This window comes from Anas platyrhynchos, chromosome 25 (assembly GCF_047663525.1).
Source record: "Anas platyrhynchos isolate ZD024472 breed Pekin duck chromosome 25, IASCAAS_PekinDuck_T2T, whole genome shotgun sequence".
In the NCBI taxonomy this organism is placed as follows: domain Eukaryota; kingdom Metazoa; phylum Chordata; class Aves; order Anseriformes; family Anatidae; genus Anas; species Anas platyrhynchos.
Genome location: NC_092611.1, coordinates 7,319,127 through 7,344,106, shown reverse-complemented (window position 1 = coordinate 7,344,106; position 24,980 = coordinate 7,319,127). Strand labels below are relative to the sequence as shown.

The 24,980-nt window shown below is 45.1% G+C and overlaps 1 long non-coding RNA gene across 11 annotated transcripts in view; it reads left to right on the top strand.

Annotated features, from left to right (window-relative positions):
* LOC110353382 (uncharacterized) overlaps positions 1–24,980 on the top strand; it is a 328,386-nt gene that overhangs the window by 92,368 nt on the left and 211,038 nt on the right. For 10 of the 11 annotated variants that reach the window (XR_011804903.1, XR_011804896.1, XR_011804897.1 and 7 more), the window contains exons 8-11: positions 7,271–7,332; positions 16,121–16,152; positions 22,054–22,133; positions 24,400–24,603. This is a non-coding gene — a long non-coding RNA (uncharacterized lncRNA). The remainder of the gene's footprint in view (positions 1–7,270; positions 7,333–16,120; positions 16,153–22,053; positions 22,134–24,399; positions 24,604–24,980) is intronic. The other variant, XR_011804899.1, reaches the window with a different exon arrangement.

The window sequence follows — 24,980 nt, the reverse complement described above, 5'->3', positions numbered from 1 at the left end:
ACTTCTGTCTGTAGGCAGAGGAGCTTTTGTGAATTTTTTTTTTTTAGATGTCTTTGATGCCCAGATATGATATGCTCCAAAAGATGCTTCAGGATCTGTCACCTCCTAGATAAGATGCGAAGGTCAGAAAGGAACCATTTGATCTCTCTCAAAACCCCTACTTTTGGAAGAAAGCGCCAAAATTCACTCAACTTTGGTCTGTTTGGTCAGTTACTTTCTGACTCTCCACAAACTCCACCTCCAGTATCAGAAACGTAAAATGCTTTTAACAGTCCTATTTTCAAGCGTTGATTTCCCTGCACGCATATCTTTGTGTCTCCATTGGCTGAACTGTAATATTTTTCCCTGCAATCGCTAAAGCAATGGTAGCCTTAGAAGGGATGAAATTAAACTGAAGCAAAGGTACGTGATTGGAAATATGGAGAGAGAGGCTGAAAAATCCCACTGTGTCCACACCTGGTGGCAAGTCACATAGCTATACCAGGATAGCTGAAAGGATATAATCCTGTTGTAGTAGGCATTATTAATGTTATTGTATAATATTATTTGTCCCTGTGTGGTACTGAGCAGTTACTCTACATAAAGTAATTAAGCACCGTACAACAGGTCTGTGTACCAGGTGAGCCTGTGGAGTAAATCAGGGCCGTCTGTCAGGCCAGTTGTGTGCGTGTAGAGGCTGAAGGAAGGACTCCCGTGGTGTACTTAGCTTGGTTTTTCTTTTCTTTCTTTCTTTTTTTTTCTTTTTTTTTTTTTTTTTCCTCCTGCACATGTATTTGATGCAAGCTAAAAGTGGTCCTGCCTCACCATCCCCGGAGTATGACCAGGAATTCTGCTCAGTATCTCTGTCAGCATCCCTCTTTTCCTTTCCATCGTTCAATTTCTTCCTCCAGAGAGTGATTTTAACCAGTGGATAGGTCAGATCTGTTCTGGAAGGGGGGCTTCACTTGGCTAATACATTTCCCTCCCTTCCTAATTACTCACAGCCCATTTTCTCAGTTATGCATTAGCTTTTCTCAGCATTATTGTGGTACAAGTCATCTATGTTTTCGGGTTCTTTTGTGATAGGGAAACTCCTCCAGCCACAGTTGCCATTAAATTCAGCTTTTTTGAAGGACAACTGGGAATATTTTCACAGGGTGGTGTTTAATTGTTGGATGTGTCCCAGAACTTCCACCAAAAGTGTTTTTTCACATTCACAGGTGTAGGGGATAGATACTGCACAGACATTTCGGACTCGATTCTCTCCTCACTTACGGTGCTGCCTTGATGAAGGCAGAGAAACGAACTGGGTTATATCGGCGTAATTCATGTTTTTATAAGAGGACAATTGGGTCCTTGTGCTGCTGGCTGGACAGCACACAGCTTGTCACATTGCGAGGTGTCTGAAGGTGTCGGGGCTACTCTGCAAATTGAACCACGGCGTGGAGCAAGGGGACCCGAGGGACCTGCCACGATGTCTCCGTGCATTTCAGGCCTGCATCCCCAAATGGGGTCGCGGGTCCCCTGTTTTCCCCTCCGGAGCAGGTGAGCTGGACAGCGGCTCCACTTCTCCCACTCGCTGGCCCTCCCGGCGGCGGCGTTGCTGCAACAGGACGTCGTGATTTACAAGGCCGAGGCCAGCAGGAAATTCCTACCTCCACCCCCCTGGAGCAGGGAGGAAGCAGGAGAAGCGCCGTGACTCAGAGTCACGCCTGAGTCACCCCGTGCTGCGCGGTTCCTGGGGTGGTGCTCGGCCCCTCCGGCCACCCCCCTGCCCATCGCCAGCCCCTGGGGCACAGCTGGAACCAACTTGAGCTCCTGCATCAATGTTATTCGAGGGGGCAAATGGGATGCTGCAGGTAGAACGGGGCCTGGTTTGGTTAATGCTGTTTTTTAATAGATGAATAAACGGCTTACGGCAGGTGCCTGGCAGCTGATGGTAATCAATGGGGTATTTATTTGGGATCAGAAAATATACCCCGTTACACAAGTCTCTCCTCTGGCTTTGGCTTACCACAGGCTCGCTGAAATTGGATGGGGTCATTCGCTGTCTAGTCACAGATAATAAATCAAAGGGCTGGAGAAACTGCAGGAGAAAGGGCACGGACTGACCAAACATTTAGCTGATTGTAGTAAGCGTCAGCCCGGCCAAAGCGAAACTTTCCCAGCAAATTTTCGCTAATCTCGAATCCAGTTATTCCCTGTAGGCAGCTGAGCTAAGTAAATAGAGGTCGCTTTACCTTGACTAAACAATGACTTTGCTCTAGCTGCTGCCAGCTGTGTGGCAGTCACAAAATGTACTTTAAAGGCTGCTGGGGTGAGTGAACTACTCGGTCTGGTCGAGTTTGGGCAGGATTTAGGGTGCTCAGTTAGATGGAGCTGCGGTCGGATCAGCTGGTGCCGTTCTTGGAGTGGGGATGGAGCATGCAAACGATCGGCCGTGGGTAAGGAGGAAGCAGAGAGGAGCTGGGGGAGTGGAGAAAGGATGACTTTCCTCTGATGTCAAAAATCCCATCATTCAGTGCTCGCAGGGAAAAAGACGAGAGGAGAAGAATGTGGAGAGAAAGAGGGAGAAGAAATGAAGGGAAGGGGCACGCTCGGGTTTTTCCCTAATTCCGCAGGCTAGCGTTTACCACCTTAATAGGATGGAGAAGGGAGCCTGATCCCGAGAGCCAAGTTCTGAGCAGCCTTCCAAACCCCGGGGACTGTTCACATCCCCACCCCGCTCTGGACTTGGTTAGTACTGCCTTGATCCGAATAATCAGGTAGATAAAAATTGTCAAGAAACTTACTGCACTTTCCTCAGGGCTCTCTTTGTGCTAGCTTTTATTCCTGGCAGTTTTAATTTCTCTGGTCATTGTCTGCGTTTGTCAGAGGTGTTAGATACGCAGCTCTCCTAGGATTTCTGCAGTGTTGTGAGGAATGACCAGAGCTGGAAGTGAATTAGGTCGGGCACCAGCCGCAGGAGAGCTGGAGTAGCCTGGAGCTCCGTCCAGGTTGCTAATTCTTCCTTCCGAGGGGCTCATTTCAAAAGGTGCCGGATTTGTCCTTCGTGCATTTTGCTGTGTGCCGTTGCCTGTAATTAATTTTTTTTTTTCCCCCACTGAAAAAGCTTTCTCAACTGGAAAAAAAAAAAAAAGAAGAAAAAAAAAAGCCTAAAAACAACCCCCCACATTTTTGGCAATGGGTTGTTTTTCTAAGCAATTAATTAAGCACTGATTTTAAAAGAATTTGCATCCTTCTTCCAGCCTGTGTCAAGCATGGATTTTGTTTTAATCACTTCACTACCCTCTGACTGAATAAGGACTGAAAAAGATGCAGAGAGTAAAAATTTCCTCAGGAAATGAATCAGACGAGGAACCTATGCCTCATCTTGCCTCCTACAACCGAAGAAAGAGAGGATTTTGTCAATGGTGGGTCAGTTTACAAACGTGTCCTTTGCAGCGTGAGTCATAAGCAGTGATACATTTCACAGCAATGCAACCACAGATGCAGTTTAAATCCAGGACCGAACGCCAGCTAAAGATAAATGGCAATGAATCCTCGTGCCCATAATAGTAATGGGAACGAAAATGCAACCTGTCAGACCGGCGTGTACGCCAGCCAGCTCTTGCTGCTGCTTAAAACCGGTGTCAAAATTCTCGCTTGCTTTAATGGGAGCAGAACAAACCCTCGGGACACGGCCTCGTGATTTCCATTTGCTGATAAGCAAGGAGGGGATTTGAAGTTTTGCAAGACGGAGCTGGGAGAGCACCTGCCCTGCCACGAGGCTGCTGCACTGGGGGCTCGAGGAGCGGGGTCTGCCTTTCAGCAGAGCCCAGGCTTCGGGCAAACGTGCATGGTCCCAGGGGGATGTCACCTCTGCCAGGGCAGGGGACGAAGGTATTGGGAGCAGGTGGGAAGTGGTGCTGTCTCCGGAGCTGGTTGAAGCATGTTACCGGTTCTGAGATTTCCAAAATGCTGGCCAATTATTTATTTATTTATTTATTTCCCCCCCAAAGGCACCAGCCTTTGTTAGTGTTATAACTGTGAAGAGATGTGTAAAAACTGTTGTTGTGAGCCTACCATCAAGATTCGTTGTTGTTTTGGCTGTGGGTGAGATAATGAAATTTAGCAGGAAATCTGAGCTGAAATACAGAAGTTTGAAGTTTTCACTGGCGCCGCTTTCCCCAGCGTTTCCCGAGACTAACCCCTGCAAGCGTGTTAGTACTCATGGTTTTGGTTTTTCTTTACTGAGTTTTCTGTGCTCGTCTCTAGCTTGCCAGGCTTTAGAAGTGTTAGGCAAGAAATCGGGCATGGATCAGCTATTTAATCAATCAGCCAGAGTCAGTGGTGCTATTGCTCTTTATTACTGGCCAAGAGATGTCTTTTGGTGTCCTAAGGCGTGATAAGAGGAGCGGCTGAGATGCTGCAGGTCTTTCCATCAAGGGCAATGACCATCCTTAGGAAGATCTATATATTAAACGAGGTCATAGACACCGACTGCAATACGTTTGCTTATTTGTGTGTGTGCAACCTTTCTGTCTCGAGGCTCACAGGGGCTGTTTGCAAATATTAGCACGTCCCTTTGTAAAAAGATAACGCTGGGCCTGCACCCAAAGGGTTGAAATGGAATGGAGAGCGGCAGACCTCGAGTCAAATTCAGATTTTCTAAGTCACTGGCCAGCACGTTAACCATGAGATCAGTCCTCTTCTCTTTAGGGTTAAACGTTTCCTCTTACAAAAAGCCAGAGGCTCTTGATTATCCATGCAAAACAGGCCAGCGCTTTGATTTGTAAGGTTTTGTCTGACACACTTTTAAATGGATGAAGCTCAATTTAGATTCCAAAAGAAAATCTAAATTTGGTGGTTGAGACATATACCCACTTTTCTCTCTTATCCCGAGGCACCGTTCTCCACCCTTCCCCTTTCCTCTTCAAAAAGTGATACTGCCTGATGCTTTGAACCAAGAGAGCATATTTCAAGATCAGCGTGGAACAATTAAACCAATGATCTGTACGCTTCAAGGAGAAAACTGAGCTGCAGTAGCTCTGCTTTGACAGGTCTTTGGAGGATTTCAAGGAAGTTACACCCACTTCATTCATGATAATCGGCTGTTTAACGCAGAGCAGCTCAGTGTTATGAATGAAAGGGAGCATGTTTTGGCTTGCAGAACAACTCACAAATCTAATGCTTCACTCGTCAAATAACCAACCACATAAAAAAAAAATCTGACTTCATTCTTGAAATGAAATTAATGAATGCAAGATTCAGTGGGAAAAAAAAAAAAAGAAAGAAAGAAAAAAAAAAACACCTAAAGCTGCATCCTCTCTTTCTTTGGAGTTTCAGAAACATTTCCCCTCTCCTTTCTATGGATTTGTGAGTGGACAAGATTTGTGGCTGGACAAGTCTGGGAAACACAACACAGCCTCTGAACTGATTTTGCAGCTAAGACCAAGTCCTGGGGGGTTGTACACTAGATCAAAACAAGTTGAATTACTGGATTTCAGATATCTTAGTAGCAAAAGGGAACCAGAAGGAAAGAGAACATTAAGTATAGCATCTGGATCTACTGAAATAATAGATTTTCATTTGGGTGGGTTGTAAGGTTCTGTGAGAAGCAATGGGCTCTGTATTATATGCCTAAGTAGTCCTGCTGATTATAATTATTTATTCTAAGAATAATATGTTAATTTTTGCTTACTGAACCTGGTTTTGAAGCGTACCACTATGTCCTCAGGTACTGCGGGGCTGCTGGAGCTGCCGTGTCTCAGGTGCCTTTGTGCCTTCTGGCAGCGCTGGATTTATAGCCTCTAGAGAGCCTTGAATGCTACAGGGCTCCTGGGGCATTCGTTGTAGGGAAGTGTAGTTTAAGATATCTCAAATTAAAGGCAGGAGCAAGGATAGTTTAAATATTTCTTTCTACCCGTGCCTGATTCGCAGTTCATTTGCTAATGAAATGGCTTTCAGGAGGAGCAAAGAGCACATCCATCCTTCTGGCTCCTTCACCGGGCGCAGATTTGCTTGTGCCGGGGCAGGAAGGAGAACAGTTACTTTGATCAAATAAACACCGACAGGTGGTTCCGAAACGTTTGGCTTGAAACTGAACTGAGTGTTTATTATTTGTAGTTTTGAAAGAAACGAGTGTAATCATTTCCCTTGCTCGTTCTCATCTGGATTTGGGGTAAAACTGTCATGTGGAATATTTATCTTGTTATCAGTATTTTACAAAGTATTAATTGTTCTCACTGGTTTTCTTCTGAGGGGAACATATCGTCAGGTTTATCTGAGAAACACACGGTGATATAGGTTGATTACGTGATATTACCAAGAACGGGTCAATAGTGAAGACTAGGATTAACTTTATAATCCAAAAACCATTACAGCAGATCTGCCTTTTGATCCCAAGAGCACCTAAGTGTCTTTCTCCATCTTAGTGCCTAGATAGCTTCCAGGTCCGTTATATTGAACGCCACAAATGAGAGCAGTGCCTCCTACCTGACCTTAGCAGATGGGGAACTGCTGCACCAGAAGAGTCCTTGGCTTGCCCAAGACCTCGACAGCAATAGGAAACAAAGTCCTGGAGCAGCTGAAAAACCAAGGCCTAGATTTCCCCCAGTTTAATGTTAATTAGGAGAATAAATAATTTCTCAGGAAGCTTAGGAAAGTATCAAGTCCCTTATGGTGTCTTCCGTGGAGTTGTTGCTGTATCATATGGACAAAGGTGTTGAGAGACGTATTTTGTTTCTGCAAAAATCCCAGAAAAACATAAATAAGAACCTCACTGACTTCTAATTCTGCGTGTGGAGTGTGAGGCCCAGAAGGTGTCATTCAGCTCTATGTGGAGGAATCACGGGGAACTCAGCATCCCTTAATATCCAAATTGATGCATACATTGAACATCATGCCTGTGTTTCTGGAACTGAAAAAGTGAGTTTTACTGAAAAGGAAGCTAAACAAAATCAATCGGAGACAAGTCAATTCTACATGAAGTTCTTAAATCTTTGTTCAGTGGCTGAGAGCCTCTGATAGAAGGTGCAGGGAAAAAAAATTCTCAGCCTTTTTTGCACCAAAATAATTCCCAGAACAATGCGCAGCTAACGGCGGGATCTTGCTGGAGCCTTTTCCACTTAGCAATGTATAAAAAGGGCAGGTTGGCCACAATCCCCTGTGCTGTGCCCTCCGGGGGGAAAATGCTGAAGGTAGAGCAAGGCAAAAGTGGTTGCCTGAGAAGGGAAGGTGTGCGTGGGATCACTTCTTTGATTGCTGAATGCAATAAGCTAATGTCCTCCTTTCTTCTTCTACTCTACAGAACTGCATTTGGGGAAATCAAGACCTGAGCAGATCCTTTTTTTATTTCCACTCATTTTCAGGGTGAGTAAATTTTCTCGTCTTTACTACTGCTGTCATATCCTGTGGAGCTAAGAAGTGTGACTTAAGGTTCAGAGGAAAATCTCTCTTTTTTTAATCTTTGCACTGATAACACTGTGCTTAATTTAGCAGCAGTGAGGCAGAACATTTGGATTTTGTCATCCATTTCCAAAACTATTGTTGGCTTCTTATTTCTTTGTTCCCCCCTACTGCTCATTTTAGATTTACATTTTACTGTAGGTGCCAAAAGATAAGTTAATGCCAACTTGATGATTAATTGTCTAATACTTGCCTCTGCCCTAAGATGGAAAGCCTTTATCTAAGTAACCTATTAATAATTATTTTATTTATTACTGCATGGGTACATCTAAATGGATTTGGGTTCTGCCCTCCTGAGAAATTTGGGCAAGAATTTATTGTTACAGCATGAAAGAAAGCCAATGAAACCTTACAGTTGGTATCAGAAATTATGTCTTAATGTTGGGGTGAGGGCATTTTTTATCTATATTTTGCAAGCCCCGAGTAATATCACAGTCTTCTTGTCAAAAGTGTCCAGTAATACGCAGTTCTGAGGCTTTCTGGTGCACTCAGGAATGTAAAAATCAATACAATAGCTTGATTTTCAAGAGGCTTTGAGAACTGCTCAGGCCTTCTTAAGGTATCTCAGTACCTTACTGTGTAACACGGTGGATAATGCATACGGGTGTAGATAGCACGATAATATGGCTTGTGAACTGAGAAATAACGTGGGCACCTATATAATATCCATACCACCTTGTTCTGCTGCAGTTGAATTCTGGGTCCAAATGCCTTTTGCTTGTGTGTGAATACTTCGACACCTGTTAATCTGCTGAATTCATTGGCACCTAAATGAGAAGTCTACCAGTTTTCCTGAAGTCTTAGAGCTACCCTTGGCTTCAGTGGGATTACTGTTTTCCTGGACAGGTCTGAGCTGGACGTGAATGAGAGAAAACTGGGTGAGACAGAAAACTGAGGCTTGAGACATCAATTTTGGGAATTACCTCAGATCCCCAGATTTCTGTGAATCTGGGTCATTTTGTGGGGTGAGCCTGAGACCATCGGAGCAGATTTCTCACAGTGTGATTTTTCATCTGGGAGCATTGTAGCTCCTGTGAAGCTTTCATGAGCCTCTTTGCAAGCCATAGAAATGTGGAAGGAGTAAACTGGTGGCAGCTCTTCCTTCTGTTACAAACCCGAAGGGAATTCCCAGCAGCTACAGCTCTAGGAGGGTGTTTTGAGCGGTTTCCTGATTCTGATTGTTGAGATAACTGCAGATAAAAGTAAAAGCAAAGTTAAGTCTCTGCTGTACATCGGAAAGAAAATAGGAACAAGGTGTCCAAAAATGTTAAAACCATCTTGTTTAGGAAGATGAACAAACTCTATCTTGCATTAATATAGCTGCTTCGTATTAAGTGCTTTCACCCATAAAATACTGGCTGTGCTTTCTCTGTAAACAAAGCTGAATGTCCTTAATGCTGTATATGAAAATGTTGTGGAGCTTGCTGAAACTTCTGGGCCCTTTCCTGCACCAGTAGATGGTGAGCGGGGCAGCGGTGCCTGCAGAGATTTTCCACCGAGATTGCCCAAAAAAGTTTCTGTGCTGCCTCGTCGGAAGAAATGTCTGTGTTAGCGTGCCTCAGTCCTGCTCCGTGAATACCACTGCCTCGGTGCTGATGTTATTGGATGTGTTTCTAATTCACGGTGGTTTGAGGCACACTTCTGGGGGATGGAGAGGAAGTTAGCCGAGGAAGGCAAGGCCTGGGGGAGAGCTGCTCTGCAGTTTGCTCAGAGCATCGCTGCCATCCTGGGAGCCTCGCCGAAAGGGGATGCGTTAGGGCAGCCCGTCCGTCCCTCTCCCAGTGAAACCCTGGGGATTTTGATGGGGCCTTCTCACTCTGTGCTTCCCCAGGGAGGCTTTTCTCTTTTGGAAGGGTCTTTAGCAGGAGGGAGGAGGTGGTGACGGTAGCTTTGGGGCCTGCCGAGGTCTGTCCTAGGTCTCCGTGCTTTCCTAGACACTTAGCTCTTCTGTAGGTACCTAGCCTCTTTCTCTAGCTCTATGATTTTCCTAAAAATATCTGCCTTCACCCTAGGTCTAGACTCCATCCCAGGCACCTGTAGATTTTCCCCAGGTCTGAGCCCTTTCCTTTCTCTTCCTTTTGCTTTTTCTCTAGGCATTGTTCTGCTGGGCATCAGCTGAGCAGGCTACCGAGGCTTATTGTGATTAACACAGCTACAACATCAGAGAGAGGAGAGCTCAGCGCTGTTGAGGCACACGATTATTAGCACATTTGCTGTGTTTGAGAGAAGAGGGCTGTGGCTGTGCTAGCCGGACAAGCCTCATGGTGTTATTACCATATTAATGGTATCAGGGAGGAGGGCTGCAGGCGGCAGTAGCTGCGGAGGCTCACGATTACTTGCACGTTTGCAATAGGAGCGAGGCAAGGCTCGTGATTATTATTATATTGCTCATCAGTCTGTGTCCTGATACTGCTCAGTCATGCATGCTAGGAACAGCTTATCCATAATGCTCGGAGAATGGTGTGCCACAATCCTCTTGTAGCCCATCAGCAGGGCTGTTGGAGGACCTCACCAGGCTGTAAAAGGAATGAAACTGTATCGCTAGCCCTCCCTCCTTTTTCTTTCCAACAAGCAAGGATATTCGCTGTGATTAAATTGCTGGGGCTTTGTCAGAGGTTAAGAACTTAACAAAGGGACTTTGTCACACGAGATGAGCTGTGAGGGAGATCCCCTGGAGGAGCTCTTCCTCCCAGACGTTCACACACCTGTATCCTGGGTGTCACAAGCCAAACACAGCACGGTCCTATTCAACAGACCAAAAACCAGCGTTTAAATGTTTTCAGCAAGAATGTGTGGTCTGGGGATATCTCATTCCTTGCCTGTGCTTGTGGCAGAGGAAACGGGATGGGAGTGCCACACGCGCATTTCACGCTCCTTGGCCTCGCTCCAGGCCTCTTGTGAAATTGCCTCTCCTGGCGGTGCTGACGAGCTCCGTGCTTGCAATGGGTAACGCGTTAAACTTGGCGCCTTGCTTCTCCTGCCTGTCAGTGGGTTTTCCAGTACACTTAAAGCGAGATAGGTATTGAGAGGCTAAGAGGATTTAACACCGAGAGGGTCAGGTATGGGCGTGGGACAGCAGATGCCTTCACTGATGGAGATTCTCCTCTTCAGCTGTCTCCTAAATGAGACACAGATGTCCTGAGCCCCAGCCTGTGCCTGAACCACAAGACTAAAGGGAGGAGAGAGTATATGTTTATTTGAACCCCTTGTTATACTGCTGGCAATGTATTGCTAGTTTCCATTCCTATTTTTTTGTACTCTTAGCAATCCATTTGCTATTGCCCTTTTTTTCTGCACTCAGCCAGTAATCAACACACTCCAAAACACAATGGATTCCTTTTTGCGGTGAATCCCCTACTTGATGCAAACGTTTTCTGGCCTCATTTCTTTGGGATACGTTTCAATGGGAAGAAGAGGGGAAAGTATTCCTTGTTCCTCGTGAAAAATTGCACTGGCAGCCTGGGTTATTTTGTCGGACGTGTGGCTTTAAGTGACGCCTTTGCCATCTGTTCTGTCTGCTAATTATGAATGCAAAACAAACGTAGCCCACAATTGCTTCATTTAGAATAAGGGAGATGGCAGTGACCAAAATAGTTTTATTTTGGTGTCAGATGCTCTTTTTATTTCTCCTGTCTCTTCCTAATCTAAAGCAGGTCTGAAGCACTTCTGTCTCTTCCTCTTCCAATCCCCAGCAATAGACATTGCCATGACAAATGAGACTGTCCTTTGCGTGTTCATCATTTGGGCTTTTTTTAAGAGGCAACTCCACAAAAGCAAGGAAAGGGAAAATATTACATGACTTGAACTGCGAGGGCTAGTTTTGGACTTCACTTTGTGACTCCGATTGCACTGATCTTAGCTGTGTAAGTAACTTGGAGAGAGACATCGTGGTATCTCCAGAAAGTTTAACAGCAGCATGTGCACCGCTTTCTGGGGCTGTTCCGTCCCTGTTTCCTCTTACCAACAGCAAGTCCTGTAGTCATACTGGACTAGCATGGTATTAATGAACATTGCATTCTCCTCTTGCTTTGGCCAGCAGCTGAGGAGGTGAATTTTCTCGACTTTTGATCATGGCCCCAGAGGATTTTCTCCTTAAGTGACCCATCACCGAAGATGGGTGATCCTTGTCCTTCAGTGACTCAGCAGGACCAGGGTGTAAGAAGCACAGACAACTCTGCCCCCCTCCATTTCCTAATTAGACTTTCAGCGTTTCCTAAGTTGCTGCTGACTTCAAGCCAGGGCTGGGTGATGTGGCATGTCGTGGAGGTATTGCTAGCAGCACAGCCATCCATCGAGCTGACCTGGATTTAGAAAATGGAGATGAGATAAAATGCTTGCTGCGCTCTGCTCTAAGGGGACATGCAGCCAAAAAGCCAAAGCTGTGGAACAATTTCTCTTTGAGTTGTTTGAAACTGAAAGAGGCAAAGTGTTTTTTTTTTTTTCTTAACTAAGTGACAAGATGATGTGTGCTAAGCTGTGACCTCATTTGTTTCACCAGTCCTTTCTCAGGCCAAGGAGGAGGTGGACAAGTGGCCGTGAGGGTTTTTCCCCCCCCTCTGCTAAATAAGTCTGGCAGTTTGCAGATACACATCTGCTTCACTTCAGCTCTCCTCGCTTTGGTATTGAGCATGTAGACACATGTTTTTTACCCCTCCTTCCTTCCCTCCCTAGCCATCACTCTTGCTATGATAATCAACAGGTTTCACGTCATTTTCTGGCTGCTTCCATGTTGGAGGGAAATAGGGCTGGAGCACTTCTCTACCTACTAAAAATCAATGTTATGGACAGCAGAAGTCCTCCTTTCTTGCTTCCCACAAACCTTCTCCAAGAAAACTTGTTGGTTTGTGGTTAAATACTCCTTTCCCAAATTATTTTGAAATTCCTCTCGCTACTTTGCAGAGTTTTCCTGAAGAATAGAGGTAAAAGTTCTGACTGTTTCGCTTTGGCCACTTTGAGGTGGTCCAGGGAAGGAGCAGCAGGGGGTCACTACTCTCAGGAGGGCATTGCATCTGGAAAAATCTCTCTGGCTGCTTTCAGATCTTGGCCAACCCTCATAGCACAGCTGAGGCAGAAATATGCAGTGCTCCGTCACAGCCGGGGTGTGAAACACCCAAATCAGATCCTAAAAACTCACAGACTGGTCCCAAACTCCTGTTTCTTTGTCTTTGAACACTGTGCATTCAGACCCGGATCCTGTCCTAGGCCATACAGTTGGACGCCACTTCTACAAAACAATCATCAAAACCGCCTGAGGATCTTGCAGTATGAGAGTTAAAGATTCTGCTGGTGTCCCAGGCCTGAAGGATGATCTTGTGGTTTAAGCATTTGGACTGCGACCAAGAGATGTGAGATAAATTCCAGGCTCTGTTGTGCACTTCCTCTGTGTCAGCTTTGGAAAATCATTCCTCCTCTCTATGCTTCCATTCTTCCCTTCTCCCCCTGTAAAACATCGTGCTCTGCTCTTGTGATTTTAATACTGCACTACTGAAATACTTGCAGTTCTGAAAGCTCCTGATCCATGACTCAGCTTGTTTTCTGAAAATCTTCACTTTCAAGTTAAAATAGTGCTCCAGCCCATGGAGCTACAAGGGATGAAACAGATTTAAATTTGAAATAAAGGCACAAAAGCTAGACAAGTCTGAAGAGCACTGTAATTAATGCTATTTAGTCAGCCTGATGACAGCAAGAAGCAGCCTGGTTCAGGATGGCTGAGGTTAACAGTACTGGGAATGAAGGTAGGGTACATTTTTCTCTGGGTTCAGTTGGATGCCCTGGGAATGAATGTCCATGAATAATGCTAAAAGTATGGCCAAGAAGAGACAATTTGTATGCCTACATGGCTGTATTTTAATTAGTTTTAATTGCAGTAGCTTTGATTATTGGGATCTGCTTCTTTGGAGAAAGACTTAGCAAATAACAGTCACGATGTGATGGAGAAGGCTGAGGTTTTGATTCCCTTGTACCTGGTGTGGACACTTGCCAGCTGTGTCAGGAGGGAAGGAAGGACAATTGCTGGAGACTTCTGTAGGTTTGTAGAGTAAAGTACAGGGTCGGGCGTCCTGTTTGGGGGTGTAGTGCTTCTTGTTTGAAAGTTTGGAATCGCATAAACAGCGTTTAACAAATCGTCTTTCTCGTGTGATTTATATCTGACTTCCAAATCCAGCGAGATGCCAGTCAAGCTCTTTGTCTTTGCTCCGGCTTTTGGACGGCTGCTTCGCTTGGAGCTCAGTGAATCGGTGGCCAAAGGAGTGAACCTCCCATGGCATAATGCAGAAGGAATGTGTAGGTGTGTGCAAACCTTCTCCCCGGGGGGCACGTGGCAGGCAGTGGCAGCTCCTGGTAGGGCTGGGTAGCCCGGGTGAGCTGCGCGCGTGCCCGCTGTGGTCTCAGCACCCTGCGTGCCTCCAAGGTGTGCTGGGTCCTAGTGGAGATGGTTGTCCAAAGGGTTGTCTATAACTTTTCATCCACGCTCCCTTGGCGTGATGTGGCACCTGGATAATGAAAAGAAGACTGAAAATCCTTGGGTGCATCATGCGACCTAGGGTGCTGGAGCTGGTTTTGCCTTCACAGCAACTGTTTTTTGAATAAGCAGCTGTGAAGGGGGCTTGGGTAGTCAAAGCTGCATCAAGAAAAGGTCCTCTGCACCCCTCTGGTTTATTCCCTTACAGTGTAAGGTTATTCCCACTCTCAGGAACCATTCCTATTCTGTCTCAAATTTGCTGTTCCATACCTTGGTCTCTCCATTACAGCTTTGAGTTCAGGGTGGAAGAAGATAGATTTTTTTTTTTCTTCCCCTTCAGAATCTCCCAGGGCATATAAAGGACAGCTTTCTATTTATTTATTTGTTTATTTATTTATTTATTTATTTATAGAAGGCCTTAAGAGGTATGAAAAGCGTAACCCAAACCAGATCTTATTTACTTGTCCGTCACCTGGGGACATTGGTGACGAGGCAATAAAAAGTGTCCCAAACTACCACCCTGTCACATCTGCCATACTTGTGGCTCCGCATAACCTGTAAGACACATTCTCTGCTCTCCTAGTGTCCGTCCATGAAACAATTTGATCTATACCCATCTTTTGCTCTTTGGGAGGAACAGAACGTGCTGTGAATGCAGTGCTTGCAGTGACAGACGGTATTTGCACAGGTTTCTCTAGATGTTTGTGACTTGACTACAGGCTAGGAACAAGTCAGGTGTTTTCCTTCTCTGCTTGGGATTTCACCTGCTCTGTGGATGCTTCCAGACAGTTTCTATCTCTGGGTGACCTTAAAGACTGACCTGTAATGAGACTGCTTTTCTTTGCACCGGGGATGCTCTAGTCTGTACCACATCGTAGGTATTATCCCAAAATATTTGCTCAAGGGGAGGTAACGCTCAGACCCCCTGCAAGGGTTTTCTTCCCTCATCTTCAGATTACACAGTTCCAACAGACAGCTAATGACACACGTAATGATGATAAAAAGTCAGTGTGACTGCAAAGGGTAACATTTAAAAATAATGATATACCTCTAACTAGGTCTTATAAAAGGAAGTCTCAAATAGCGAGAGAGAAACAGATGCTTTGGGGGACTTGTGGATAAAAATAGCGGCTTTCAATTTGCAACCAAAACAAAAATATGGCCCCACTTAGTCAACCTCAACACTAAAAATTCCTGTGAAAACCATAGGACCCAGGGCTGGGAAGGCATGGTAACTACCTGGTACTGCATCTGCGGTGGTTTTGGCACATTTTTCTGGCTCCTACCTTGCCGTAATTCTTGCTTTTCTACCCATCCTGGTGCCTGGCGAATCCCATCTTACTGGGCCTGATGGTTTATTTAACAGCTCTTTAGCAGGCTGAGACCTTCCGATTCTGGAAAAATGCTCAAGTTATGCCTGGGCTATGCACAAATCGTCTTCTCCATGGGCAGTGCGGATTTTGACGGAGCTGGTGTAGGTGTAGGTGTAGCACACTCGGGATCTTTGCCCAGTGCCGAGCATTTTCCTCGAGGCAGGGCTCCGCGGGGCTCGGTTATCCACCTCCGTGATGAAAGACTGAATCAGCCTCGGCAGGGCTGGATATGTCTGCTTTGCGGGATGAGGTTTTCAAAGGCAAACTACAGACGGCTCGCTGGAGGCAAAGGCAAATATCCTTTTCCCAGCTCAGCCGGGCTGGTTGAAGGTCTGCATGTCTGCAGGCAGCTCTCCCCCCCGCAGCTCACCCAGGGGAAAGAAGTGTGCGAGCGGTCCCTAATCCTCTCCAGCACTCCTAGCTAGGTTCGTACCCTTTTCTTTGCCTGGTTTTAAGTTATAAGGACCGATTTTTGCATTGACACCTATGAGAAGTTGTGCCGTGCTCCCTTCTCCTGGCTCTGCTGTGGGAGTGAGAAGCTCCTTGGCAAGCAGTTCGAGTGCTACAGCATCCTAAACCCCATCTCAGCCGTTTGTAAAGCTGTGGATGTGAACGGTGAAGTCCTGCAGGCAGCTCTGACTCTGCTGGGTTCGGAGCATCTGTGCAACAGGACTGAGCAAGCTGGGGAAAGGGATGTGTTTGTTTTGTGTGCTTTTGTTTAACTGGGAAAGACACTACAAGGTTTGGAGATAGTGTCTTTATAATATTCCTACTTTTTTCTTACCTGTTAAAGCAAAAAAGGCAAACCTTTCTTTTAAATGGGTAGTTTTAACTCATTCATTTGGTGTTTTTATTACAGGTGGTTCTTCCCAAACAATGCTAAGCAGTCAGGTGAGTCAAATATTTCACTTTCCTGCACATCTATGCATGAGGAATGAGAAATGATGAGTGGGACCAATGCTGGACACCTCTGAATTTCAGGGACTTTAGGTTCAGAGTGGCCCCGTATCCTCCTAACCACTTACCCCCAGAGAGGCATTTTTAAAACAGGCATTTTGTTCTTTGTCTCTTCTGCAGTGCTGCAGATTCACTTGCTTCAGAGCTTGCATTTAGCGATTAGAACTTTATAATTTTCTCCTTTGCTGGTAATGCCCTCACACTGTCATTTGGAGCTGAAAGGAAAGCGCGCTGCCAGAGCTGGCCCCACTGGGTGCCGCGATAATACTCTTAGGAGCGAGACTGTCATTAGATTAAGTGGAAGATACCGGTAGAGTTGCTCTTGATGGCCAGCCTCTCTTTTCTCCACATGATGCTCGGAGTCCGACTCTACTTTTCCTTTCAGATTTCCATATTGTCCCTCCTTTGTGCCTTGTCAGGAGCATTAGTCACAGCTATCCATCCGCATCGTGCGTCGCAGCTGAGACAAAGCCCGTGGGACGTGTGGCTGCCCGGCACCCTCACCCTGCATAGCATGGGGCTTGGGTCCCTCGTGTGAACAGCAAGCACTGGGGCAGGGAATCAGCATTCGGCCCTACAAGCCCGCTGCGTGACGATATTTAGCCTGGGTGGGGTGGCACCTTGGTGGGATGTTGGCCGTGCTGGGACCACGCTCAGCTCTGGTGTGGGAACGCGCTGAGGCTGACCAAAGGACTCGTTTTGCTCATTTTTACTGGTAAAAAGTGAAGGTGATGCTCATTCGGGCAGTGTGGGCTCCCCTTCTGTAGATTACTGGGTTCCTCACGTGAGGCTTGAAATCCTCATCTCGTGAAATTTGGCGCACGCGACAAGCAAAAGGCGGGTGCTGAACGATTGTCCCGAGCTGTCTGTCAGTGGGAGAGGATTTGAGACCGTCAGAGACGGAAGGAGGGCTTCCAGAAAGAGATTTCCCGCACCCAAATAATAAGGAACAGAGAAAAAAGTAAATAATAATAATAATAATAAAAAAAAAAAGTTGAATTTTGTCCCAGCCAAGGAGTGAGGAATGGGTGCAGCGACCATCACCTTCCCTGAATGGGTCAGGCTTGATTTAATCACCTCCTTTCCTAAAAGCAGAAGGTGAACAAACCATCTCTAAACGTTCAGGAACACACACATCAGAGACTGGAGGGAAAAAAAAAAAAAAGGTTGTTTAATATGGATATCTGACCCCACTGTGCAGGGAGAATGAGGCAGTCTGCGGCCCCCAGCGTCTGGTGGCAGGGAGTGGGTCCCACATTGTTGGCTCTGGCAGGGTTTCAGACATCTGCCAGGGGACGGGGATTTTGTTGGGAGAGGTGGCAGAGCGAGGGGAGCGAGAGAGAGACGCGAGCAAGCGCGGGGAGGCTTGCAGCTTTCTCTATATGCCCGGATAATGCTTCCTCTTTAAAATTCCCTTACTAAGCTCGGCTCCTATATTTTATATTCCGAAGGAAGGTTCCCGCCCCCCCGGCCCTCCCCACCCACCGCCACCCTCTCTGCCTTTAACTTGGGGAGTTGGGAGCTGCTACATCCACCCCGTGCGCTTTGCCAGGCAGCCCGTTTAAGGCCAAGATTAATGCAGTGCATTGGTGCAATCGTGCCGCAGTGCTGCGTGATCGGAATACGAGATGGAATATAGGGGGAAAGGCCAGAAATGTGCCTGTGTGCTGAGTTTACACAAGTCTCCTTAGCAACTTGTCTGATTTTTTTTTTTTTTAATTTATTTTTCTTTTTTCTATGTGGGGTGTGTGTGTGTGTGTCTGTGTGTGAGCGCTGTCCCAAATCACCAGTGGATAAAACATTCCCCGAGTTTTTAAAATAGCTCCGCTTGTTGGGCTCGTGGTTGTTTTTCCTTCTCCCTTTCCTTTTGTTAAATTAGTGGCTTCGTTAATTAATTTATTTATTAATTTATTTGTTTTCCTGGAGGGAGGAGGGCACTTGGGGGGGGGGGACGCCGAGCGAGGGGTGGCAGTGGGGCTGGGGGTGGGGGCACCGCAGTACTTCTCATTGTGACTTCGAGAGAGTTGGTTCCCTTCCAGTTGTTCACATCTCAGCATGTGGAATTAGTGTGCTTTCTCCCGATTTGCCACAGAATTGGCAGTAGGCTGACGCTGTTAGTCATTTGAATTGTGTTTGGATCCGGGCTGATTTTTTATTTTATTTTATTATTATTTTTTTTCGTATTTATTTATTTCAAAACATATATATTTTTTTTTTATTTTGAAAATACGCACGATGTATTTTATAGGCTATAAAATGGAGGAAAGGGGAAAAAAAAAGAAAAAAAAAAAAAAGAAAAGGGCGAGAGGATTGTGGCACGACTGTCCCCCGAGCCATCCCTTTATTCCCCTCCCCGTCCAATTTTTTTTTAGTTGCCTCCTGAAGAACCCCCTCCCTCCCTCCCCAAAGGAGGGAGTGGCCTTTTAGTGATCCAGGTACGTTGGATTTTTTTTTTTCCCCCAGTTTGTGCGATACTTTATTAATAGCGTGGGGCAAAGAGAAAGGCTGGAGGGTGGGGAGAGCAGGGGAGGAGGTGACGGCGGGTGGAGAGAGAGGAAAGAGTTATCCTCGAAGTACTGTACCTTGAAATAACTCGAGGGAAAATAGTTGCTGCCTCACTTGAGCTGCTTTCCAACCCTTTCTGTGTGCTTTTACTTTTTCTTTTCCTTCTATTTCTTTTTTTTTTTTTTAAGCTTTCCAGGGGGAGGGGGAATGAGGGGGGGTGAGAGGGAAGAAAAAAAAAAAAGAAACTGAGCCAAAAAAATTTTGAAGGCTTGATTTTGGCTTCTATACAAACAGATGTTGCCTGTCATTCCGCTGTTAAGCAGGCAGCAGATTGGAGCAAGCAGCAGCAGTTCAGGGGGAACTGCAGCAGAACTGGAGAGTGGGAGATCTGTAGATAGAGAAATACCTTTTTGTTGTCGTTCTGCACATAAATATTTTTTTTTCCCCTGGAATTATCTCTAATTACGACATGTCTCTTCTCATTTTTATTTTTTTTTAACTTTATTTTTTTTTTTAAGTGGGCAAAACAAACGCAAAGCAAAATGGAAAAGCACTAGGAACTCTCACCTAAATTTTTACCAAAACAGCTATCTTTCGGGCTGCTTTGGAGAGCTTTTCGCTTTGCTGTCTTGTTCCTTTCCACATAGGCGAACACGTGTAGGAAAGGGGGTTCTATTGGAAATGCTTAAGGCATTCTCGGTAAGTGAATGTTTACAATGAATTAGGACAGGGATTCTCTTGTTTTTCTTGCTGCGAGCCCTGTTTCTGTTGGGTTTGCCCCGGAGTTGTTGCTGGATGTGGAATTGTGAGGGTTGAAGGCCTTTCTGTCTCCTTTCCAAGTTTTAGCAGCGCTGTAGGAACACGAACCGCGCTGTTTATCCAGTCCGAAGTTCTAACGAAGCACCGCTACGCTCCATATCGCGCCTCTTTTGTCTTCTCTATGCGCTCGTGGGTTTAATCCCCCCCCCGGTTTTTTATGCTCTCGTTTTTTATTTCCCCCCTTTTGTTTTTAATTTCTGCCTTCTGCTTTAATCGTAGCGCGCTTGGGAGGGGAGAGCAAAGAGCAAAACACGGCGAGCTGTGAGCCGAAAGAGTTAAAAGTTTCTTGGCACAGGAGCAGCAGTTTAGCAACAGATCAATTCATTTAAATGAAAGAAATCACAGACCAAGCCATCTGATTTTGAAATTTCACATCTTATGCTTCCACTTTAGAACAAAGCTTCTGTTTTTCTTTCGCTCTTATTAATTCACGCTGCTTTTGTCGAAGGCTGTTGGTTTTCATAGGAACTTTAGGTTGTCTGTAGTCTGTCTCTTTCCCTCTTAAAATATGAAATCCGGGGGTGTAGCCATCCTCTGCTAGTTGCAGTTAGTTCTGCTGTAAAGCCAGCCATAAACCTCTGCACATATAACAGCTGGTGTCAGAGCTGTTTTCACCCTTGATTACTGGATGTTTGAAACAGCTTCCATTTTCTGCCTTGCAGGCTGTACAAACAGTCACCTCTGTGCTGGGAAAAATAGTCCTCTTCAGCCTCCCTGACTGTCCTGCGGGCTTTCTGAGCACACAGGGCTGGCTCTGTGGGTACCCACGGCACCGTGTTGGAAGGGGGGATTTTCTTGACCCAGATAAGAAGTATTTGCCCCCTCCAACATCTGTATCGAGCAGCAGTTGTTCGGACTGGCTGTGTGTGTGCCTGAAGTCCTGCAGATGGAAGAGTTGTATCCCTCTGTGCCTTACCACGTACATCGCCCGTAAGCCACCGTAACACTTTTAATGGCCAGTTAAAGTCTGAGAAGGATCACAAGCAACTTTCTGTGGCTGTTTGTTCAGTTAAATGCATTTGAGCTTTGGTACCAGTCCCGGTAGTTTTGTTCCTACATCAAGTCAAATGAAATAAATAAATTCACAGAGAGAGAGAAGTGAGGGATTTTTAAAATCTATCCCCATCTTCCTTTTACGTTACCTCCTCTAGAAAAAAAATAAAAATAAAAAATAAAAAAAGGACTTGCTTACGAGAAATGAATGTGCTTGGTGCAAGGATTCGCAGCCCCGTACTGAATTTTGATGGAAGCTTTTGCGCCGTGATGCTGAGCCTCTTCACGGTGGCATTGCGTCAAAGGAGAGGCCGTGGCGTTGGGGCATGGGCGAGCTCCTATCAGAGGGAAGCAGCGAAAGGGTGGGGAAGGCGTCCGCGAGCGGGGGGAATCCTTTTGTTCGGCTGCTCCCCAACCTCTGCTTCCCTGCACCCCCTGGAAGAAATCCTCAGTGAGGAAGAATGGTCTTAAGCCGCAGAAAGTGGATTTAGAAAAAGTGGGTGGTGGTGGGGGGGAGAAGTATCAACCTCCACCTCTAGCGCGGCTATGGTTGGTCGTAGATCTGGACGCTTTTATTATTTCCTGCTCTTACACTAAGATCCCAACTGCGTGTAGGGAAACGGCAGGATTCGGAGCGTGAGTCCGTCCCCCCCCCAATATTGGAAATATTTCTGTGGGTGTCGTTGTGGTTACATCACCGCGCGCTCCTTCCTCATCTCCATTCTTGTGCAAAATTCAAATAATTCCCCCCCCTCCCCGATAGCAGCTGTGCATGGTTTTTTAAGTCGGTCTTTAACGTTGCGAAAGGAACAATAAAATGAAAGGCAAAACCGGCATCTTAAAACTTGGCAAGTGAAAGCAGCTTGGACTGGCAGCCAAGAATCCTGCTGTGGTGCAAAAAGAATAGCATCCACGAAGCCACCACAATCCGGGGTTTCTCTTCTTTTAACAATCGCATCGGCAGAGAGAAATAATTATTCCTTGTATCAGTGTTAAAAGAGTCAAAAAGCTTAAAATGCTTGCTTGGTGAACCTTCTCAAAAGCAGGTAACGATCCTCCTATTTGATTCTGTTTTATCAGACTTTAATTGGATAAGGATCTATATACGATAACTAATCGGTTTAAGAAGTTGATGCGTGTTACTAACTAGCAGGGGATGCATTTGCTGCTGCAACTTCCACGTTGCTTTATTTTTCTTAATCGCGTTGGTGCTGATAGAATTGGCAAACTTCGTAAATGCTTGTGTTAGAAGAAATGTTTTATTTCCAGGGATTTAACTCATTGTGTGTGGGGGGGCAGGAGCGGAGCGATCCAAGGTGTAACAGGGAAAATAAGCTTAAAAAAATAAGAATAATAATTAAAATTGGGAAGTCGGGGGGAAGGGGGGAGGAGTAAGTTCTCTTTTAGGACCTTGTCTGATCCTTTTGCTTCTAAAGCTGTAGCCTCTGGGTATATAAAGGTAGGACCCATTTCTTGAAAATTTGCCATGAAAATATCCATAAATGTTTTGTCTTCCAGAATACTTTCCTTGAAGAGTTGGGCCTAGCAATATGGCAGCGCCCGTTCGATAAGAAATCTTGTAAAGTGCTGCTACTGAGGTAATTTGGTTTCTCGTAGATCCTCAAGTCAGTATATTTCTTTTTCTTATAATGTCTTCTTATTTTAAGTACAGAAATCTGTTGATTCAGGTCTTTATACCTATGATAGAGTGTGTGTGTGCATAAATATATATGAATATATATGAATATATATTTATAGGCCTGAATAGACTGGAGGGGAGGGAGGGTGGTAAGGGAGAAGAATGGGAATTATTTAGTGGTCGTGTTTCTTATTTGACTTATTTTCGTGGCAGAAGTATGAAATGGCTGCAAACAGCTTTTTACTCAGGCACACAATGCATTCCATAATGATCGATTTTCCTGGACAGGGCATTTATGCTTTGTGGTTTGCAAGAATACCACCCACAGACCAAAACCAATGTTATGTCTTTAGAGACTTTATTTCTACATGTTTCCTTCTATATTCCTCTGGCTATAAATCCAGAAAATGCCAGTCTTATACTGGTTTAATGCTAAAGAAAGGTGTATTACTTTTTTTTTTTGGGTGCCCCAGGTTCTAGAACCAAAGCCTTGTTGCTCCTGTGATTGTCGACGTGTTATAAAATTAACAGTAAAGCAGAATATCCTTGGCATAAAGATATCACAGTCCTTCATGTAAAGAATACGATCCTTAATGTACAGGTTGGGGCTTTTTGTTTGTAATCTTAGCATTCTAGTCAAATGCAGTGTGAAGACGATTGATTTGTTTGCCTATCATAGATTTTCTGCCACTGTGTGTATGTTCATCAGGTTTTCAAAAGGTACAATAACAGTATGGGGAATGTACAATAATCAATGTGGGGAATTGTTTCAAAACCCAGGTCTTGTATAATCTGTGGGTCTCCTTCAACCCCCCCGAATATATTGGATGTAAGTGAAATAGTTTTTTTTTTTAAAAAGCAGTACATATTGAAAAAATACTAATGATCTATATGTTTTAAAAACAAAACCAGCAACAACAAAAAAAGCAAAACACAAAACCCTGTTCGTTTGCTGCTGCCTTTATCAGTTTCAGAAACTGTCCCTGAGTTTGTTTTGCAAAATGCATGAAAAGAAACAGGTTGGTTCCTGGACACTCGTCCTTTACAGCGTGTGGGTGCCACTGAATGAAATGTCTGTGCCACCCAGCTGCCTTTCCCCAGGGCTCCCAGGAGTGCAGAAGTGGTCGATCGGATTCCTAGCGGGGACCTGCCGGAGTGCTTTATTTGGCACACATAGGTGCTTTTCTAAAGATAGCTATTTCTGCTTTCTCTCTCTCTCTCTTTCCTTTTTTAACAGCTGAAGCTATGGTGATGGATCCTAACACTTGTTCTCTTTTGTTCTGTGAAAGCCCGTCAGGTAGCAAGGCAGTGGGAGCTGCTGGGCCAGAACTGCAGCAGAGATCAGCCCTCGTTCAGGAACTAAATAAAGGGCGTATTTATATTTTTCTTTTTGGGTCAACACCTAACAGCTGTCCTTACGAGCCTGCGGTGGGCTCTTAGAAGGTCTGGCTTAGTTCTGCCTCTGAGAAGAGCTGTGATAATTCCCTAATAAAGATCAGTTGCTGAAGTGCGTTGGGTGCCTGCAACCTCCATTCAGAGCAGTAAGAATTGAGGCCACATGTCCTACCACAGGAGGTATGCACAGGCCACCCAAATGGTACATCTCGGTTTCCTTCAAGGACTTCAACTATACCCCAGTGGTTAGAAAATGAGATTGTGAGATATTAAGGGAAAAGAAAAATGCTTTAGAACTATGAAAACCTAGTAAAAATGTAACCTCTGCATAGTACGTGTGCTTCAGTGAGCCCAGTACTTCCCCATCTCATACAAATAAATCAGGAATTTCTCTGCCAGCAGGGGATACGTGCAAATTCTCATACCCTCCTATATACATTATATATACATATACACATTAAGGTAAAGAAAATTAGGATCAAAATGAATATGCTCCTAAAGAAAATACTCTCTGTTATGCAGCATTGCATTATCACATGGGAGTGACGTGCAAAAGGCTGATGGAAAAAAGCCTTTCCCTTGTAAGAAATACTGATAGAGGCAGCAGCAGTGTTCCTGATCCCGATCCTGTGCCTATTAGGCCCTAATAGAAGGGTCAAGAGGCAATTTGAATGACAGTCTTAGGTTCCCCGAAATAAATGAGCTTCGTGGTTGGAGGATTTGGGTTATTTTTGGTAGGGGAACATTTGTTATATTCCGTTTGCAGTTCGGTTCCAAAGAAGTGCACAATACGTGGATTTGTGCGTGATGTGACTCTGTTCTGTCTGCAGGACCACGTGCTCCCCGACCCATTGCCTTGACTGCTGCACACATTGCAGGGCTAGACCTTTCCGAAAGCCGGGTGCTCCCAAATTGCATTTAGGGTCCTACCTAAAAGTTTTGCTGGTTTTACAAAGATGCTCCACGCCTGCAGCTTCTGCTCTTGGTAGGAATTTCGGGCACTGAAAACTTTGGAAAAGCTGGATACTTTAAAGGTAGGTATCACAGTAGAAAGTGTAGGAATCTAAATTTAGACAATCAATTTCGCAGATAACCTTTGGACAGATGGCAAAAGTTTAACGTCTCTGGTGCTGGATGGAACAGGAGTTTCGTGTAACCCAGCTCAAGCAGCCTTCCAATAAAGGAAAATTGTATATTTTAATTGCATACTTACCAGGCTGGAAAGGTTGAAGTGTTTTATTTTAAGAACCTCCACAAGAAGTGGGAGAACTTTTTAAAAGCATCCAAATAACAAAATTATTTTCCAAGTGCTGACTGTTTCATTTTTATAGAGAATAATATTAGCTTGCATTGATTTCGCTTGTCTTCTGAAGAAAGAGAAGAGGTAGAGAGCGAACATTTTGTGACTCTT